Raw genomic sequence first — 15902 nt, forward strand, 5'->3', positions numbered from 1 at the left:
AATTACTGTCGTAGATGATGTCCGTGCCATCCGTGAGTTCAGAATCGTCAAATTTACAGTTTTGAAAAGATGGTCAAAATCAATTATGACATCATCAGTGATGTCACAATTGACATCATCGGTTTTAAAATTACTGTCGTAGATGATGTCCGTGCCATCCGTGAGTTCAGAAGCGTCAATTTTACAGTTTTGAAAAGATGGTTAAAATCAATTATGACATCATCAGTGATGTCACAATTGACATAATCGGTGTTAAAATTACTGTCGTAGATCATGTCTGTGCCATCCGTGAGTTCAGAAGCGTCAATTTTACAGTTTTGAAAAGATGGTCAAAATCAATTATGACATCATCAGTGATGTCACAATTGACATAATCGGTTTTAAAATTACTGTCGTAGATGATGTCCGTGCCATCCGTGAGTTCAGAATCGTCAAATTTACAGTTTTGAAAAGATGGTTAAAATCAATTATGACATCATCAATGATGTCACAATTGACATAATCGGTTTTAAAATTACTGTCGTAGATGATGTCCGTGCCATCCGTGAGTTCAGAATCGTTAAATTTACAGTTTTGAAAAGATGCTTAAAATCAATTATGACATCATCAGTGATGTCACAATTGACATAATCGGTTTTAAAATTACTGTCGTAGATGATGTCTGTGCCATCCGTGAGTTCAGAAGCGTCAATTTTACAGTTTTGAAAAGATGGTTAAAATCAATTATGACATCATCAGTGATGTCACAAATGACATTATCGGTTTTAAAATTACTGTCGTAGATGATGTCCGTGCCATTCGTGAGTTCAGAAGCATCAATTTCACAGTTTTGAAAAGATGGTCAAAATCAATTATGACATCATCAGTGATGTCACAATTGACATTATCGGTTTTAAAATTACTGTCGTAGATGATGTCCGTGCCATCCGTGAGTTCAGAATCGTCAAATTTACAGTTTTGAAAAGATGGTTAAAATCAATTATGACATCATCAATGATGTCACAATTGACATAATCGGTTTTAAAATTACTGTCGTAGATGATGTCCGTGCCATCCGTGAGTTCAGAATCGTTAAATTTACAGTTTTGAAAAGATGCTTAAAATCAATTATGACATCATCAGTGATGTCACAATTGACATAATCGGTTTTAAAATTACTGTCGTAGATGATGTCTGTGCCATCCGTGAGTTCAGAAGCGTCAATTTTACAGTTTTGAAAAGATGGTCAAAATCAATTATGACATCATCAGTGATGTCACAATTGACATAATCGGTTTTAAAATTACTGTCGTAGATGATGTCTGTGCCATCCGTGAGTTCAGAAGCGTCAATTTTACAGTTTTGAAAAGATGGTTAAAATCAATTATGACATCATCAGTGATGTCACAAATGACATTATCGGTTTTAAAATTACTGTCGTAGATGATGTCCGTGCCATTCGTGAGTTCAGAAGCATCAATTTCACAGTTTTGAAAAGATGGTCAAAATCAATTATGACATCATCAGTGATGTCACAATTGACATTATCGGTTTTAAAATTACTGTCGTAGATGATGTCCGTGCCATCCGTGAGTTCAGAATCGTCAAATTTACAGTTTTGAAAAGATGGTCAAAATCAATTATGACATCATCAGTGATGTCACAATTGACATCATCGGTTTTAAAATTACTGTCGTAGATGATGTCCGTGCCATCCGTGAGTTCAGAAGCGTCAATTTTACAGTTTTGAAAAGATGGTTAAAATCAATTATGACATCATCAGTGATGTCACAATTGACATAATCGGTGTTAAAATTACTGTCGTAGATGATGTCTGTGCCATCCGTGAGTTCAGAAGCGTCAATTTTACAGTTTTGAAAAGATGGTCAAAATCAATTATAACATCATCAGTGATGTCACAATTGACATAATCGGTTTTAAAATTACTGTCGTAGATGATGTCCATGCCATCCGTGAGTTCAGAATCGTCAAATTTACAGTTTTGAAAAGATGGTTAAAATCAATTATGACATCATCAATGATGTCACAATTGACATAATCGGTTTTAAAATTACTGTCGTAGATGATGTCCGTGCCATCCGTGAGTTCAAAATCGTTAAATTTACAGTTTTGAAAAGATGCTTAAAATCAATTATGACATCATCAGTGATGTCACAATTGACATAATCGGTTTTAAAATTACTGTCGTAGATGATGTCTGTGCCATCCGTGAGTTCAGAAGCGTCAATTTTACAGTTTTGAAAAGATGGTTAAAATCAATTATGACATCATCAGTGATGTCACAAATGACATTATCGGTTTTAAAATTACTGTCGTAGATGATGTCCGTGCCATTCGTGAGTTCAGAAGCATCAATTTCACAGTTTTGAAAAGATGGTCAAAATCAATTATGACATCATCAGTGATGTCACAATTGACATAATCGGTTTTAAAATTACTGTCGTAGATGATGTCCGTGCCATCCGTGAGTTCAGAATCGTCAATTTTACAGTTTTGAAAAGATGGTTAAAATCAATTATGACATCATCAGTGATGTCACAATTGACATAATCGGTGTTAAAATTACTGTCGTAGATGATGTCCGTGCCATCCGTGAGTTCAGAAGCGTAAATTTTACAGTTTTGAAAAGATGGTTAAAATCAATTATGACATCATCAGTGATGTCACAATTGACATTATCGGTTTTAAAATTACTGTCGTAGATGATGTCCGTGCCATCCGTGAGTTCAGAATCGTCAATTTTACAGTTTTGAAAAGATGGTCAAAATCAATTATGACATCATCAGTGATGTCACAATTGACATAATCGGTTTTAAAATTACTGTCGTAGATGATGTCCGTGCCATCCGTGAGTTCAGAATCGTCAAATTTACAGTTTTGAAAAGATGGTTAAAATCAATTATGACATCATCAGTGATGTCACAATTGACATTATCGGTTTTAAAATTACTGTCGTAGATGATGTCCGTGCCATCCGTGAGTTCAAAAGGGTCAATTTTACAGTTTTGAAAAGATGGTCAAAATCAATTATGACATCATCAGTGATGTCACAATTGACATAATCGGTTTTTAAAATTACTGTCGTAGATGATGTCTGTGCCATCCGTGAGTTCAGAAGCGTCAATTTTACAGTTTTGAAAAGATGGTCAAAATCAATTATGACATCATCAGTGATGTCACAATTGACATAATCGGTTTTAAAATTACTGTCGTAGATGATGTCTGTGCCATCCGTGAGTTCAGAAGCGTCAATTTTACAGTTTTGAAAAGATGGTTAAAATCAATTATGACATCATCAGTGATGTCACAATTGACATTATCGGTTTTAAAATTACTGTCGTAGATGATGTCCGTGCCATCCGTGAGTTCAGAAGCGTCAATTTTACAGTTTTGAAAAGATGGTTAAAATCAATTATGACATCATCAGTGATGTCACAATTGACATTATCGGTTTTAAAATTACTGTCGTAGATGATGTCTGTGCCATTCGTGAGTTCAGAAGCATCAATTTCACAGTTTTGAAAAGATGGTCAAAATCAATTATGACATCATCAGTGATGTCACAATTGACATAATCGGTTTTAAAATTACTGTCGTAGATGATGTCTGTGCCATCCGTGAGTTCAGAAGCGACAATTTTACAGTTTTGAAAAGATGGTCAAAATCAATTATGACATCATCAGTGATGTCACAATTGACATAATCGGTTTTAAAATTACTGTCGTAGATGATGTCTGTGCCATCCGTGAGTTCAGAAGCGTCAATTTTACAGTTTTGAAAAGTTGGTCAAAATCAATTATGACATCATCAGTGATGTCACAATTGACATAATCGGTTTTAAAATTACTGTCGTAGATGATGTCCGTGCCATCCGTGAGTTCAGAATCGTCAAATTTACAGTTTTGAAAAGATGGTTAAAATCAATTATGACATCATCAGTGATGTCACAATTGACATTATCGGTTTTAAAATTACTGTCGTAGATGATGTCCGTGCCATCCGTGAGTTCAGAAGCGTAAATTTTACAGTTTTGAAAAGATGGTTAAAATCAATTATGACATCATCAGTGATGTCACAATTGACATTATCGGTTTTAAAATTACTGTCGTAGATGATGTCCGTGCCATCCGTGAGTTCAGAATCGTCAAATTTACAGTTTTGAAAAGATGGTCAAAATCAATTATGACATCATCAGTGATGTCACAATTGACATCATCGGTTTTAAAATTACTGTCGTAGATGATGTCCGTGCCATCCGTGAGTTCAGAAGCGTCAATTTTACAGTTTTGAAAAGATGGTTAAAATCAATTATGACATCATCAGTGATGTCACAATTGACATAATCGGTGTTAAAATTACTGTCGTAGATGATGTCTGTGCCATCCGTGAGTTCAGAAGCGTCAATTTTACAGTTTTGAAAAGATGGTCAAAATCAATTATGACATCATCAGTGATGTCACAATTGACATAATCGGTGTTAAAATTACTGTCGTAGATGATGTCTGTGCCATCCGTGAGTTCAGAAGCGTCAATTTTACAGTTTTGAAAAGATGGTCAAAATCAATTATGACATCATCAGTGATGTCACAATTGACATAATCGGTTTTAAAATTACTGTCGTAGATGATGTCCGTGCCATCCGTGAGTTCAGAATCGTCAAATTTACAGTTTTGAAAAGATGGTTAAAATCAATTATGACATCATCAATGATGTCACAATTGACATAATCGGTTTTAAAATTACTGTCGTAGATGATGTCCGTGCCATCCGTGAGTTCAGAATCGTTAAATTTACAGTTTTGAAAAGATGCTTAAAATCAATTATGACATCATCAGTGATGTCACAATTGACATAATCGGTTTTAAAATTACTGTCGTAGATGATGTCTGTGCCATCCGTGAGTTCAGAAGCGTCAATTTTACAGTTTTGAAAAGATGGTTAAAATCAATTATGACATCATCAGTGATGTCACAAATGACATTATCGGTTTTAAAATTACTGTCGTAGATGATGTCCGTGCCATTCGTAAGTTCAGAAGCATCAATTTCACAGTTTTGAAAAGATGGTCAAAATCAATTATGACATCATCAGTGATGTCACAATTGACATTATCGGTTTTAAAATTACTGTCGTAGATGATGTCTGTGCCATCCGTGAGTTCAGAAGCGTCAATTTTACAGTTTTGAAAAGATGGTCAAAATCAATTATGACATCATCAGTGATGTCACAATTGACATAATCGGTTTTAAAATTACTGTCGTAGATGATGTCTGTGCCATCCGTGAGTTCAGAAGCGTCAATTTTACAGTTTTGAAAAGATGGTTAAAATCAATTATGACATCATCAGTGATGTCACAAATGACATTATCGGTTTTAAAATTACTGTCGTAGATGATGTCCGTGCCATTCGTGAGTTCAGAAGCATCAATTTCACAGTTTTGAAAAGATGGTCAAAATCAATTATGACATCATCAGTGATGTCACAATTGACATTATCGGTTTTAAAATTACTGTCGTAGATGATGTCCGTGCCATCCGTGAGTTCAGAATCGTCAAATTTACAGTTTTGAAAAGATGGTCAAAATCAATTATGACATCATCAGTGATGTCACAATTGACATCATCGGTTTTAAAATTACTGTCGTAGATGATGTCCGTGCCATCCGTGAGTTCAGAAGCGTCAATTTTACAGTTTTGAAAAGATGGTTAAAATCAATTATGACATCATCAGTGATGTCACAATTGACATAATCGGTGTTAAAATTACTGTCGTAGATGATGTCCGTGCCATCCGTGAGTTCAGAAGCGTCAATTTTACAGTTTTGAAAAGATGGTCAAAATCAATTATGACATCATCAGTGATGTCACAATTGACATAATCGGTTTTAAAATTACTGTCGTAGATGATGTCCGTGCCATCCGTGAGTTCAGAATCGTCAAATTTACAGTTTTGAAAAGATGGTTAAAATCAATTATGACATCATCAATGATGTCACAATTGACATAATCGGTTTTAAAATTACTGTCGTAGATGATGTCCGTGCCATCCGTGAGTTCAGAATCGTTAAATTTACAGTTTTGAAAAGATGCTTAAAATCAATTATGACATCATCAGTGATGTCACAATTGACATAATCGGTTTTAAAATTACTGTCGTAGATGATGTCTGTGCCATCCGTGAGTTCAGAAGCGTCAATTTTACAGTTTTGAAAAGATGGTTAAAATCAATTATGACATCATCAGTGATGTCACAAATGACATTATCGGTTTTAAAATTACTGTCGTAGATGATGTCCGTGCCATTCGTGAGTTCAGAAGCATCAATTTCACAGTTTTGAAAAGATGGTCAAAATCAATTATGACATCATCAGTGATGTCACAATTGACATAATCGGTTTTAAAATTACTGTCGTAGATGATGTCCGTGCCATCCGTGAGTTCAGAATCGTCAATTTTACAGTTTTGAAAAGATGGTTAAAATCAATTATGACATCATCAGTGATGTCACAATTGACATAATCGGTGTTAAAATTACTGTCGTAGATGATGTCCGTGCCATCCGTGAGTTCAGAAGCGTCAATTTTACAGTTTTGAAAAGATGGTCAAAATCAATTATGACATCATCAGTGATGTCACAATTGACATAATCGGTTTTAAAATTACTGTCGTAGATGATGTCCGTGCCATCCGTGAGTTCAGAATCGTCAAATTTACAGTTTTGAAAAGATGGTTAAAATCAATTATGACATCATCAGTGATGTCACAATTGACATTATCGGTTTTAAAATTACTGTCGTAGATGATGTCCGTGCCATCCGTGAGTTCAGAAGCGTCAATTTTACAGTTTTGAAAAGATGGTCAAAATCAATTATGACATCATCAGTGATGTCACAATTGACATAATCGGTTTTTAAAATTACTGTCGTAGATGATGTCTGTGCCATCCGTGAGTTCAGAAGCGTCAATTTTACAGTTTTGAAAAGATGGTCAAAATCAATTATGACATCATCAGTGATGTCACAATTGACATAATCGGTTTTAAAATTACTGTCGTAGATGATGTCTGTGCCATCCGTGAGTTCAGAAGCGTCAATTTTACAGTTTTGAAAAGATGGTTAAAATCAATTATGACATCATCAGTGATGTCACAATTGACATTATCGGTTTTAAAATTACTGTCGTAGATGATGTCCGTGCCATCCGTGAGTTCAGAAGCGTCAATTTTACAGTTTTGAAAAGATGGTTAAAATCAATTATGACATCATCAGTGATGTCACAATTGACATTATCGGTTTTAAAATTACTGTCGTAGATGATGTCCGTGCCATTCGTGAGTTCAGAAGCATCAATTTCACAGTTTTGAAAAGATGGTCAAAATCAATTATGACATCATCAGTGATGTCACAATTTACATAATCGGTTTTAAAATTACTGTCGTAGATGATGTCTGTGCCATCCGTGAGTTCAGAAGCGACAATTTTACAGTTTTGAAAAGATGGTCAAAATCAATTATGACATCATCAGTGATATCACAATTGACATAATCGGTTTTAAAATTACTGTCGTAGATGATGTCTGTGCCATCCGTGAGTTCAGAAGCGTCAATTTTACAGTTTTGAAAAGTTGGTCAAAATCAATTATGACATCATCAGTGATGTCACAATTGACATAATCAGTTTTAAAATTACTGTCGTAGATGATGTCCGTGCCATCCGTGAGTTCAGAATCGTCAAATTTACAGTTTTGAAAAGATGGTTAAAATCAATTATGACATCATCAGTGATGTCACAATTGACATTATCGGTTTTAAAATTACTGTCGTAGATGATGTCCGTGCCATCCGTGAGTTCAGAAGCGTAAATTTTACAGTTTTGAAAAGATGGTTAAAATCAATTATGACATCATCAGTGATGTCACAATTGACAATATCGGTTTTAAAATTACTGTCGTAGATGATGTCCGTGCCATCCGTGAGTTCAGAATCGTCAAATTTACAGTTTTGAAAAGATGGTCAAAATCAATTATGACATCATCAGTGATGTCACAATTGACATCATCGGTTTTAAAATTACTGTCGTAGATGATGTCCGTGCCATCCGTGAGTTCAGAAGCGTCAATTTTACAGTTTTGAAAAGATGGTTAAAATCAATTATGACATCATCAGTGATGTCACAATTGACATAATCGGTGTTAAAATTACTGTCGTAGATGATGTCTGTGCCATCCGTGAGTTCAGAAGCGTCAATTTTACAGTTTTGAAAAGATGGTCAAAATCAATTATGACATCATCAGTGATGTCACAATTGACATAATCGGTGTTAAAATTACTGTCGTAGATGATGTCTGTGCCATCCGTGAGTTCAGAAGCGTCAATTTTACAGTTTTGAAAAGATGGTCAAAATCAATTATGACATCATCAGTGATGTCACAATTGACATAATCGGTTTTAAAATTACTGTCGTAGATGATGTCCGTGCCATCCGTGAGTTCAGAATCGTCAAATTTACAGTTTTGAAAAGATGGTTAAAATCAATTATGACATCATCAATGATGTCACAATTGACATAATCGGTTTTAAAATTACTGTCGTAGATGATGTCCGTGCCATCCGTGAGTTCAGAATCGTTAAATTTACAGTTTTGAAAAGATGCGTAAAATCAATTATGACATCATCAGTGATGTCACAATTGACATAATCGGTTTTAAAATTACTGTCGTAGATGATGTCTGTGCCATCCGTGAGTTCAGAAGCGTCAATTGTACAGTTTTGAAAAGATGGTTAAAATCAATTATGACATCATCAGTGATGTCACAAATGACATTATCGGTTTTAAAATTACTGTCGTAGATGATGTCCGTGCTATTCGTGAGTTCAGAAGCATCAATTTCACAGTTTTGAAAAGATGGTCAAAATCAATTATGACATCATCAGTGATGTCACAATTGACATTATCGGTTTTAAAATTACTGTCGTAGATGATGTCCGTGCCATCCGTGAGTTCAGAATCGTCAAATTTACAGTTTTGAAAAGATGGTTAAAATCAATTATGACATCATCAATGATGTCACAATTGACATAATCGGTTTTAAAATTACTGTCGTAGATGATGTCCGTGCCATCCGTGAGTTCAGAATCGTTAAATTTACAGTTTTGAAAAGATGCTTAAAATCAATTATGACATCATCAGTGATGTCACAATTGACATAATCGGTTTTAAAATTACTGTCGTAGATGATGTCTGTGCCATCCGTGAGTTCAGAAGCGTCAATTTTACAGTTTTGAAAAGATGGTCAAAATCAATTATGACATCATCAGTGATGTCACAATTGACATAATCGGTTTTAAAATTACTGTCGTAGATGATGTCTGTGCCATCCGTGAGTTCAGAAGCGTCAATTTTACAGTTTTGAAAAGATGGTCAAAATCAATTATGACATCATCAGTGATGTCACAATTGACATAATCGGTTTTAAAATTACTGTCGTAGATGATGTCTGTGCCATCCGTGAGTTCAGAAGCATCAATTTCACAGTTTTGAAAAGATGGTCAAAATCAATTATGACATCATCAGTGATGTCACAATTGACATTATCGGTTTTAAAATTACTGTCGTAGATGATGTCCGTGCCATCCGTGAGTTCAGAATCGTCAAATTTACAGTTTTGAAAAGATGGTCAAAATCAATTATGACATCATCAGTGATGTCACAATTGACATCATCGGTTTTAAAATTACTGTCGTAGATGATGTCCGTGCCATCCGTGAGTTCAGAAGCGTCAATTTTACAGTTTTGAAAAGATGGTTAAAATCAATTATGACATCATCAGTGATGTCACAATTGACATAATCGGTGTTAAAATTACTGTCGTAGATGATGTCTGTGCCATCCGTGAGTTCAGAAGCGTCAATTTTACAGTTTTGAAAAGATGGTCAAAATCAATTATGACATCATCAGTGATGTCACAATTGACATAATCGGTTTTAAAATTACTGTCGTAGATGATGTCCGTGCCATCCGTGAGTTCAGAATCGTCAAATTTACAGTTTTGAAAAGATGGTTACAATCAATTATGACATCATCAATGATGTCACAATTGACATAATCGGTTTTAAAATTACTGTCGTAGATGATGTCCGTGCCATCCGTGAGTTCAGAATCGTTAAATTTCTAGTTTTGAAAAGATGCTTAAAATCAATTATGACATCATCAGTGATGTCACAATTGACATAATCGGTTTTAAAATTACTGTCGTAGATGATGTCTGTGCCATCCGTGAGTTCAGAAGCGTCAATTTTACAGTTTTGAAAAGATGGTTAAAATCAATTATGACATCATCAGTGATGTCACAAATGACATTATCGGTTTTAAAATTACTGTCGTAGAAGATGTCCGTGCCATTCGTGAGTTCAGAAGCATCAATTTCACAGTTTTGAAAAGATGGTCAAAATCAATTATGACATCATCAGTGATGTCACAATTGACATAATCGGTTTTAAAATTACTGTCGTAGATGATGTCCGTGCCATCCGTGAGTTCAGAATCGTCAAATTTACAGTTTTGAAAAGATGGTTAAAATCAATTATGACATCATCAATGATGTCACAATTGACATAATCGGTTTTAAAATTACTGTCGTAGATGATGTCCGTGCCATCCGTGAGTTCAGAATCGTTAAATTTAAAGTTTTGAAAAGATGCTTAAAATCAATTATGACATCATCAGTGATGTCACAATTGACATAATCGGTTTTAAAATTACTGCCGTAGATGATGTCTGTGCCATCCGTGAGTTCAGAAGCGTCAATTTTACAGTTTTGAAAAGATGGTCAAAATCAATTATGACATCATCAGTGATGTCACAATTGACATAATCGGTTTTAAAATTACTGTCGTAGATGATGTCCGTGCCATCCGTGAGTTCAGAAGCGTCAATTTTACAGTTTTTAAAAGATGGTTAAAATCAATTATGACATCATCAGTGATGTCACAATTGACATTATCGGTTTTAAAATTACTGTCGTAGATGATGTCCGTGCCATCCGTGAGTTCAGAAGCGTCAATTTTACAGTTTTGAAAAGAAGGTTAAAATCAATTATGACATCATCAGTGATGTCACAATTGACATTATCGGTTTTAAAATTACTGTCGTAGATGATGTCCGTGCCATTCGTGAGTTCAGAAGCATCAATTTCACAGTTTTGAAAAGATGGTCAAAATCAATTATGACATCATCAGTGATGTCACAATTGACATAATCGGTTTTAAAATTACTGTCGTAGATGATGTCTGTGCCATCCGTGAGTTCAGAAGTGTCAATTTTACAGTTTTGAAAAGATGGTCAAAATCAATTATGACATCATCAGTGATGTCACAATTGACATAATCGGTTTTAAAATTACTGTCGTAGATGATGTCTGTGCCATCCGTGAGTTCAGAAGCGTCAATTTTACAGTTTTGAAAAGATGCTTAAAATCAATTATGACATCATCAGTGATGTCACAATTGACATAATCGGTTTTAAAATTACTGTCGTAGATGATGTCTGTGCCATCCGTGAGTTCAGAATCGTCAAATTTACAGTTTTGAAAAGATGGTTAAAATCAATTATGACATCATCAGTGATGTCACAATTGACATAATCGGTTTTAAAATTACTGTCGTAGATGATGTCCGTGCCATCCGTGAGTTCAGAATCGTCAAATTTACAGTTTTGAAAAGATGGTTAAAATCAATTATGACATCATCAGTGATGTCACAATTGACATTATCGGTTTTAAAATGACTGTCGTAGATGATGTCCGTGCCATCTGTGAGTTCAGAAGCGTCAATTTTACAGTTTTGAAAAGATGGTTAAAATCAATTATGACATCATCAGTGATGTCACAATTGACATTATCGGTTTTAAAATTACTGTCGTAGATGATGTCCGTGCCATTCGTGAGTTCAGAAGCATCAATTTCACAGTTTTGAAAAGATGGTCAAAATCAATTATGACATCATCAGTGATGTCACAATTGACATAATCGGTTTTAAAATTACTGTCGTAGATGATGTCTGTGCCATCCGTGAGTTCAGAAGCGTCAATTTTACAGTTTTGAAAAGATGGTCAAAATCAATTATGACATCATCAGTGATGTCACAATTGACATAATCGGTTTTAAAATTACTGTCGTAGATGATGTCCGTGCCATCCGTGAGTTCAGAATCGTCAAATTTACAGTTTTGAAAAGATGGTTAAAATCAATTATGACATCATCAGTGATGTCACAATTGACTTTATCGGTTTTAAAATTACTGTCGTAGATGATGTCCGTGCCATCCGTGAGTTCAGAATCGTCAAATTTACAGTTTTGAAAAGATGGTCAAAATCAATTATGACATCATCAGTGATGTCAAAATTGACATTATCGGTTTTAAAATTACTGTCGTAGATGATGTCCGTGCCATCCGTGAGTACAGAAGCGTCAATTTTACAGTTTTGAAAAGATGGTTAAAATCAATTATGACATCATCAGTGATGTCACAATTGACATAATCGGTTTTAAAATTACTGTCGTAGATGATGTCTGTGCCATCCGTGAGTTCAGAAGCGTCAATTTTACAGTTTTGAAAAGATGGTCAAAATCAATTAAGACATCATCAGTGATGTCACAATTGACATAATCGGTTTTAAAATTACTGTCGTAGATGATGTCCGTGCCATCCGTGAGTTCAGAATCGTCAAATTTACAGTTTTGAAAAGATGGTTAAAATCAATTATGACATCATCAATGATGTCACAATTGACATAATCGGTTTTAAAATTACTGTCGTAGATGATGTCCGTGCCATTCGTGAGTTCAGAAGCATCAATTTCACAGTTTTGAAAAGATGGTCAAAATCAATTATGACATCATCAGTGATGTCACAATTGACATAATCGGTTTTAAAATTACTGTCGTAGATGATGTCTGTGCCATCCGTGAGTTCAGAAGCGTCAATTTTACAGTTTTGAAAAGATGGTCAAAATCAATTATGACATCATCAGTGATGTCACAATTGACATAATCGGTTTTAAAATTACTGTCGTAGATGATGTCCGTGCCATCCGTGAGTTCAGAATCGTCAAATTTACAGTTTTGAAAAGATGGTTAAAATCAATTATGACATCATCAGTGATGTCACAATTGACATTATCGGTTTTAAAATTACTGTCGTAGATGATGTCCGTGCCATCTGTGAGTTCAGAAGCGTCAATTTTACAGTTTTGAAAAGATGGTTAAAATCAATTATGACATCATCAGTGATGTCACAATTGACATTATCGGTTTTAAAATTACTGTCGTAGATGATGTCCGTGCCATTCGTGAGTTCAGAAGCATCAATTTCACAGTTTTGAAAAGATGGTCAAAATCAATTATGACATCATCAGTGATGTCACAATTGACATAATCGGTTTTAAAATTACTGTCGTAGATGATGTCCGTGCCATCCGTGAGTTCAGAATCGTCAAATTTACAGTTTTGAAAAGATGGTTAAAATCAATTATGACATCATCAGTGATGTCACAATTGACATTATCGGTTTTAAAATTACTGTCGTAGATGATGTCCGTGCCATCCGTGAGTTCAGAAGCGTAAATTTTACAGTTTTGAAAAGATGGTTAAAATCAATTATGACATCATCAGTGATGTCACAATTGACATTATCGGTTTTAAAATTACTGTCGTAGATGATGTCCGTGCCATCCGTGAGTTCAGAAGCGTCAATTTTACAGTTTTGAAAAGATGGTTAAAATCAATTATGACATCATCAGTGATGTCACAATTGACATAATCGGTGTTAAAATTACTGTCGTAGATGATGTCCGTGCCATCCGTGAGTTCAGAAGCGTAAATTTTACAGTTTTGAAAAGATGGTTAAAATCAATTATGACATCATCAGTGATGTCACAATTGACATTATCGGTTTTAAAATTACTGTCGTAGATGATGTCCGTGCCATCCGTGAGTTCAGAATCGTCAATTTTACAGTTTTGAAAAGATGGTCAAAATCAATTATGACATCATCAGTGATGTCACAATTGACATAATCGGTTTTAAAATTACTGTCGTAGATGATGTCCGTGCCATCCGTGAGTTCAGAATCGTCAAATTTACAGTTTTGAAAAGATGGTTAAAATCAATTATGACATCATCAGTGATGTCACAATTGACATTATCGGTTTTAAAATTACTGTCGTAGATGATGTCCGTGCCATCCGTGAGTTCAGAAGCGTCAATTTTACAGTTTTGAAAAGATGGTCAAAATCAATTATGACATCATCAGTGATGTCACAATTGACATAATCGGTTTTTAAAATTACTGTCGTAGATGATGTCTGTGCCATCCGTGAGTTCAGAAGCGTCAATTTTACAGTTTTGAAAAGATGGTCAAAATCAATTATGACATCATCAGTGATGTCACAATTGACATAATCGGTTTTAAAATTACTGTCGTAGATGATGTCTGTGCCATCCGTGAGTTCAGAAGCGTCAATTTTACAGTTTTGAAAAGATGGTTAAAATCAATTATGACATCATCAGTGATGTCACAATTGACATTATCGGTTTTAAAATTACTGTCGTAGATGATGTCCGTGCCATCCGTGAGTTCAGAAGCGTCAATTTTACAGTTTTGAAAAGATGGTTAAAATCAATTATGACATCATCAGTGATGTCACAATTGACATTATCGGTTTTAAAATTACTGTCGTAGATGATGTCCGTGCCATTCGTGAGTTCAGAAGCATCAATTTCACAGTTTTGAAAAGATGGTCAAAATCAATTATGACATCATCAGTGATGTCACAATTGACATAATCGGTTTTAAAATTACTGTCGTAGATGATGTCTGTGCCATCCGTGAGTTCAGAAGCGACAATTTTACAGTTTTGAAAAGATGGTCAAAATCAATTATGACATCATCAGTGATGTCACAATTGACATAATCGGTTTTAAAATTACTGTCGTAGATGATGTCTGTGCCATCCGTGAGTTCAGAAGCGTCAATTTTACAGTTTTGAAAAGTTGGTCAAAATCAATTATGACATCATCAGTGATGTCACAATTGACATAATCGGTTTTAAAATTACTGTCGTAGATGATGTCCGTGCCATCCGTGAGTTCAGAATCGTCAAATTTACAGTTTTGAAAAGATGGTTAAAATCAATTATGACATCATCAGTGATGTCACAATTGACATTATCGGTTTTAAAATTACTGTCGTAGATGATGTCCGTGCCATCCGTGAGTTCAGAAGCGTAAATTTTACAGTTTTGAAAAGATGGTTAAAATCAATTATGACATCATCAGTGATGTCACAATTGACATTATCGGTTTTAAAATTACTGTCGTAGATGATGTCCGTGCCATCCGTGAGTTCAGAATCGTCAAATTTACAGTTTTGAAAAGATGGTCAAAATCAATTATGACATCATCAGTGATGTCACAATTGACATCATCGGTTTTAAAATTACTGTCGTAGATGATGTCCGTGCCATCCGTGAGTTCAGAAGCGTCAATTTTACAGTTTTGAAAAGATGGTTAAAATCAATTATGACATCATCAGTGATGTCACAATTGACATAATCGGTGTTAAAATTACTGTCGTAGATGATGTCTGTGCCATCCGTGAGTTCAGAAGCGTCAATTTTACAGTTTTGAAAAGATGGTCAAAATCAATTATGACATCATCAGTGATGTCACAATTGACATAATCGGTGTTAAAATTACTGTCGTAGATGATGTCTGTGCCATCCGTGAGTTCAGAAGCGTCAATTTTACAGTTTTGAAAAGATGGTCAAAATCAATTATGACATCATCAGTGATGTCACAATTGACATAATCGGTTTTAAAATTACTGTCGTAGATGATGTCCGTGC

The sequence above is a fragment of the Crinia signifera genome, chromosome 9 (genome assembly GCF_055691185.1).
Source record: "Crinia signifera chromosome 9, ASM5569118v1, whole genome shotgun sequence".
Lineage (NCBI taxonomy): Eukaryota > Metazoa > Chordata > Amphibia > Anura > Myobatrachidae > Crinia > Crinia signifera.